The sequence below is a fragment of the Rhea americana genome, unplaced genomic scaffold (assembly GCF_003343005.1).
Source record: "Rhea americana isolate MKP2758 unplaced genomic scaffold, rheAme1 scaffold_22, whole genome shotgun sequence".
NCBI classification, from domain to species: Eukaryota; Metazoa; Chordata; class Aves; order Rheiformes; family Rheidae; genus Rhea; species Rhea americana.
Window position 1 is genome coordinate 7,398,900 of NW_028186329.1, and position 6,769 is coordinate 7,405,668.

Genomic DNA, 6,769 nt, shown 5'->3' on the forward strand with positions numbered 1-6,769 from the left:
AAGGTTAAAAAAAAAAAAAGCAAGAAAAAAAGAAAAGAAATACTGAATAGCTCTGTTCGTCCTACCCACTAGATGGGGTGAGGCCATGGGGGAAAATATCTTTTAACTGTATCACATGGGTACTGAATTAAGAGTGCACAAGGCAACCTTAATTCTGGAATTTCCAGCTCTTGAATACTTGACTTTTCAACCTTAATGTAGGTGGTTTGGAGAGGTTAGTATTTTGGTTTTGTTTGTCATCATGCAGCTCAATTAAATTTTAAAGTACTTAGCATTTAAAAATTTATTCTGCTAGTACMTGTCATATACTAAATCTCCACTGCTGGTCTTTAAACAGATCTAGGAATGACAATTTCTCCCTGAAAAAGATTATTTTATTCATAGTGAAGAGAAGCTCTTAGCTGCCGTCTTCATTTCTTTCTGTTCATAAAACTCCAGCCATCAAAGATCAGCAAGTCTCCTGATATGAATAGGTACCCCAAGGAAAAAGCAATTGTATTGAAGTGACATCAGCGTTCAGATATTTTCATTTTGGCTATTCCAACAATACTCAGTCCATAACAAGCAGCAGAGCCAGTACACACTGATTCTTTTTATTGCTTCCCCACTGGGAACATGTCTCTTTGTAAGAGACCCACTGAAAGCAGTAGGTCTAAAAACTAACCAGTTTTGTTTGTCCCGTATCAAAGGACTTACCTTCAAAGCCTATGCAGTGCAGTCATGTCCTTCAGCCAGTCCTTGCTCAGTGAGCAGTGCAATGCTGAAATGCAGCTTTGTGATCCAGTAAATTCTCTCTTGTCATTAAGATCGCTGTCTGCTGGGCGATGGCCATCAGCTTGTATAGATCTGGAACCTTAGATACCTTTTAAGTGTTGGGAGATGGTTTATTAGGGCAGTATGGCAAATTACCCCCTGAAAGTCATTCCTAACTTTGCTGCTGACCCATTATAAGAAACTACAAGTCATTTCATCTRCTGCATTCAGTTTCCCGGTGTGAGATATAATGATGATAATGCTGATCTCCATTTCAAAGTGCTTGAAGGTCTAGAGATGAAAAATGACCTTTATCACTTAAGTGTTTGTGTTTCTGGTTCTACAGAGTCTAATACCATACTTATCACTGTAATTTATGAATGATTATTACTGGTAATTCCCTAAGCTCATTTATTCTTTTGACACCACCTAAAGGAATTCTTGCACTATAATCTCCACTTTGCAAATAGAAAGCAAATAGAAAGCACAGGTCAGGGTAACAGTTTGTTTAGTGCTTTCTTAGTGTAGCAGAGGTAGGATAGATACTCCTGAATACATTGATACTGTTGAGCTAGGATATTTTAGCTATGTCTCTCCTCTCCTGGATTATGCCCTTTGAGGAGAAAGTAATTTCCCCTACCCTCCCCCATCTCCTTACTAATTTCTTCCCATGTAGAAATAATATTTAGAATCTGACATCGTGCTTTCTGAAGTGGTTTCAATCTTGCTGTCCTCCTAAGAGAACTTTAACCTTTTTTGAATGATCATGTTCAGCTACATATATTTCAAATCCATAAAAAAACAAGTSCTCTTGTATTTATATACATTGCAGCAAAACGTATCTTTAAGGAGAAAACATTGCCTCACTGTGACTATCTGGATTTATTGGCTATTAGAAGTCTTATAGTGTGTGGCTTGCATTTTAGAACTCTGATTTCAAGCTTAATGTGGTCAGGAAATATAAAAATACATTTATTTATGTCATCTACTAAAAATCTCAACCCATGTTACTGCTAGTCTAACCCAATCTGTGTTTATGTTGGAGATGAATGATCGGTTTGTAGCTGCCTGTGTTTCTAGCCAGGCTGAATGGAGTGATTCTGCAGCAGAACTGTTTTTTTTCCCCTCTTTTTTTTCCTCTTTATTTACTGCATGTGGCAGCTATTTCCTTCCTCCCAGAACCCACTGCCCACATCTCAAGGGCAGTGCAGCTGTTTCACTGCTATCAAGCTGTGTATGTGGAGGGATGTGATTTATTGAATTGTTCAAGGTCATCAAAATTCAAGTAAATATTTCATTCCTACTGATACCTGTTTGCTGTTGCAAATGTGGATTTGATTCACTTTTCAAACTCTTTCAAGCCTACACATCAGCAGCTGCTTTGGCTGATATTTGCACATGCTTTGCTTATTATTTGTCTTTAGGAAAATAGCTTTGTAAATAATTTCTATTCCTGCCATAATAACTGGTAAAGATCTTACTGATTTCCAGAAAGACAAAGGATTAGGCCTGAGACACTTTCCTAACAGATGCAGGCTTTTTACTGTTTGATGTTCAGTGGTCCTGAACAGCCACAACATGTCAGTGAAATGATCCACAGTAAGGTACTTTTCACATTGAAAAATAATTTCTCGAGTTTTTTTCCCAAAGTATTAGATGAATCTGTGTTATATCTATATTCAGGACTGAAGGAGCTAGAAGGAGTGAGTTCACCTCTATTAAACAAGACAGAACCCAGGAAAGAACTACTATAAATCTGAGTAGGTGGTGAGCCTACGTATGCAAACATGCCTCACAGCTTTTTGTTTTCAAGCACCTTAGACTTGTGTCTGCTGTTTTCAGTTCAATGGCTATTAAGTCCTATCCCAATGGCAGGCTACTTCCCAGTGCTAACAACGGTTTGGTAACTACCCGACACGCACTGGGTCATACCTAACAAAGCTGGCTCAAGCTGCTTCTGCCAAGAAGCAAGAAAGGTGCCATCTCCACAGCTGCTGTATTCTTCTAGTTTTCCAAAGCGTTCTAGCAATTCTGAGGGCTCTCAGGCTAAATCCACCCAAAGTACATCCACCTCCCCTATCCCTAGTTTCATGCCTCAGGTTAATTWTTTTATCTCATTTTCAGAGGTCACAGGCAGCACACATTGGAGAGTACACCACCTTTAGCAAACTTGCCAGGACAAGAGGGCAGTGACTGGGCAATCTCCAGAGGTTCTTTCCAACCTTAGCTATTCTGTAAGCTCCTGGTTTCGCTGGTCATGCTTGACAGATTTACATGCCAGGATAACAAAGTACTGTTCATCACCAGAAATCTGTCCCCTAAGAGGGGCTTGGAAACGGACAAGCTTTGCACTTTCAGAGCCTGCTCTAAGCAGGACCATGAGGAGCAAAATGATTCAGTGGATATAAATGAAGCTAGAGAAAAGCAGTATGAAAAGATGCAGTGATGCTCTGGGAAACCTTCTGAAAAGAAAATTGGGGGCTTGGGTCTCTTAGGACCAGAGGTAATAGCTGATATTAGATCAAATGTTATAGCAAGAAAAAAAGGAAAGAGGTATGTTTTTGGGGGGTTGGAGAGGGCTAATATCTTTTACAAGACACCTAAACAAGTGACCTGCAATTGTTTTTGATTTGCAAATCCCTAACATTTTCCAGTGCCATTTCTGTAGCAACTGTAGTCTTCTGACAAGACTTTTTTGTCTCAATCATATTTCACAGACTCTTTAGAAGTAACCTCAGCTTCTATGAACCACAGGCTGGGCAGAACTGTCTGTCGTGGTAAAGACCACATATGTCTTTTTGCAACAGGTACAAAGAACTCCTGTATCATTTTTCCAGTCAAGGGTCCCTTGATAAACACTTTGCAAGAGGGCATTTCTCTGTTGATCTAAAGTGACTTATTTGAGTAAACCATGTTGAATGGGCTGCAGCAGCCTCTCTTCTGTTACCTCCTTTCTTTCAAGCTTTATTTTTGTTTTTGGTACACTTGGACTGTTCCTGAGATGAAATAATACACACAGTGATCTCAGCTGACCTTTTATGTACTGTAGGAAACAGGTCTGACTCCCCTGAGCCATGGAATTGCAGAGGTTTTCTCGTGTAATTTCCTGGAACAGGTACAGTTGAGATGCTTTCATTGCTGAGAGCAGCTCTGCAATGGGCAAGTCCTCTTGGCACCAATACACTTAACCTTTTTATTCAGCCAATTTCCCATCCTGTGTAGGTGGACAAAGAATACTAATATGATGCAAATTATTTCCTTTTAAATGTGAAGGCTCCCTGATTAAAAACATACTGTCCAGGAACTCTGGGTTTGTTCTAGTTCCATTAAACAGAATGCCCTTGTTGCCTTTGACTTCAGTGACTGCGGGATCAAACCCTTAGTTTCAAATGGGTTGCAAGTGTGTTTTATTTTTTTCAGAAACTGAGGGCAAATTAGCAATTCAGCAAAGGAAGTGTAAAGAATACAAAGCAGAAAAGTCAGGAGATTTTGGGGGGCAGATTTGCAAAGAAGCAAAAAAATAGTACAATCTTATAGAAGGTTATTGTCTGAGAGATCATAAGTATGTCAGAAAATCTGACACTGAAGTTGGTAGAAGGTATTTATGGGACTTCTTGATATAAACAGGAGGAGAGTTGATGAAAAGTTAAAATATTGATGCTTGGGAGAAAGCTGGAACTTGCCTGACCTCTTGGGTTTGATATACTCTGAAAAGTAGTCTGGGCCATGCCAGCTACCTTCCTAGTCTCTGGGGAAGTTGTACCTTGAGATTATTCACCCAATGAGAAAAAATGTTACAGGTGTCTGTCTTTGGGTTTCCGTGTCTGTTCTGCACTGCTGTTCCCTTCACATATGTGAGAATGTTCAGACTGAGAAGTAAAAGAGATCTTTGACTTGCCAACAGCCAGGGGACAGCACAGGAGCTGCAGGCATCCCAGATGCTTCCAYGTCCCTGCTTCTCTGCCCTGCCCTGGAGGAACCACTTCTGTGTGAGGTTCATCTAGGGGATTTTACTCAGCTGGATGAAGGTTGCTTGCAAGGCAGCCCTGTTCTAAGCAGAACCAGAGGCACATGTAGGAGTGGCAGATACTGTGCTTTAGATTAGTCCCTGCTCCTCTCTCCTCCAAACAGAGAAACTGGAGGCAGATGCTGACGTCTCTTAATCTGCCACTCCACACTGTCTAAACCTGCCTCTCAACTCAGGGTCACTCCCATCATGCGCCACATCCCTATCTGGAGTGTTAGGTGGAAGGGGAGTTAATGACRACGGAGTATGTCTGTGCACATTCAGGTGTGGTTAGAGAAGATGGCTTAGCTGGCTTACACCTCGTTGGCACTGAGGGAAGCAGGTCTCTGCTCTCCTGGGGTGAGGTGGAGGTAGATCCCTTTTGGGGATTTCAAAGGAATCTGAGGACACRTGTGTCGTACAGCGGAGGAGCACATGGTTTAGTGTTAGATCTGGTCCACCTTACATGCGACTACACTTTGGGGAAGGGCCAGGTAAAGAGCCTCATTAGCCCGGCGCTGTGGTGCGCTGTGAAAGCAGCACTGCTGTCAGCACTAGCGCAGGATGCTGGACCGTGGGGCATCTCCACTGCAGTCTAGAACCCCCTCAGTGACAGTGCCCCAGTCTAATGAGATTTAGCTGTCTAACCCGTCTGGAGGCCTTGGAAGTCTCCTTAGGAAGCTGTCTGCCTGTCTCTCAAGCATGTTGACACCTTTTAAAACTTGGTCCTGTGAACTTAGTCCGAAGTCCACCAAAGTGAAAAGGTAAATCTGTGGGTTAGGACTGTCTGTATGCCTGGATAAGGATTCCCTTAGAGACTCTTAAAAAAGGCCAACATTAATATGAGTTATAGAGCTGAAAATAATATGGATGTACAGAGTTAGGTAATTATTTCATGAAGTTGTTCTTAATTCTGATTAGTACTATTTTAGTTAAATATCAGACAGGCTATGTATCCAGTATTAGAGCTCTGTAAATACTGTAGTTTTGGCCTATTATTCTCCTGCTTTGTTTCTTAAAAAAAAAAAAAAAATCTACAATAATGGGAGAACATTATTAAATAAATATTTTTCAATTAAGACATTCTAATGTGTGCCATCACTCAGCAAACAATCCTATCACTCTAGTGGGACCATAAACATGTGTAGAGCTACTAGCCCATGCAATCCTGTAGGCAGATCTGGGGCCTAGATGGTTTAAAGCTTTTCTGTTCCCATAGGAATTTGGCCATCTCTGGGGTGGAGCTTTCAGCTGTGTAGCAGTATGTATCAGGATTAGTGGCCAAGTCATGTATTCTCAGCCTCTCATGCCTTCCCCCAAATGCATATTGTAAAAATATCAATGTGAGTAGGACTAAGCCTTGTTTGTGGGTGTGCTTGAAAGAAAATCAACCAGCAATAACGTCCTCCCAACAATTCCACTTAGGAAGGTGTGACAGTGCTGTAATGTAAGGCTTTACCGCTACCAAATGTGGAGGGTGTGTTGTTCTGAATAGGTTGTTTCTGGAGTATCCACTTTACGAAAGTTCTTTGGCTTCTAAAACTATTTCTGTATAGATTAGCTGTAAAGTAACCTAAGTCTCCTGGGCTCCTTTGCCTTCTCCTGCCACAGAAATCTCATCTGAATTGCACTGGTTTGGGAAAGAAGCCATAGAGGAAAAAAGAACAGACTCCTTTTGTAGCTAATAACTTCCTTTAATTGGTAATTAAGCTGCTTGCTACTTATAAATGTCAATAAAGGTCAAAATATTTAGAAGCAGAATCATTTTAGCGGCTTCCCATTTCTTATTGCATAAGCTGCTTGCTGAGACCACACACAGGCACATTTGAAGATGGTTAAGATTTCAGAGACCTAGTCTTCCCACCAAATTCTTATATAAACTGGCCCAGAAGGGGACAGAGCAGCTTTAGTCAATAGGAGGGAGGATGTGAACCAAGTCTTCTGGGTAAGCATTCCACGCATTTTGGAATACCACCGCAGGCACTGGGGCTGAATCAGGCAAGGAGCTGG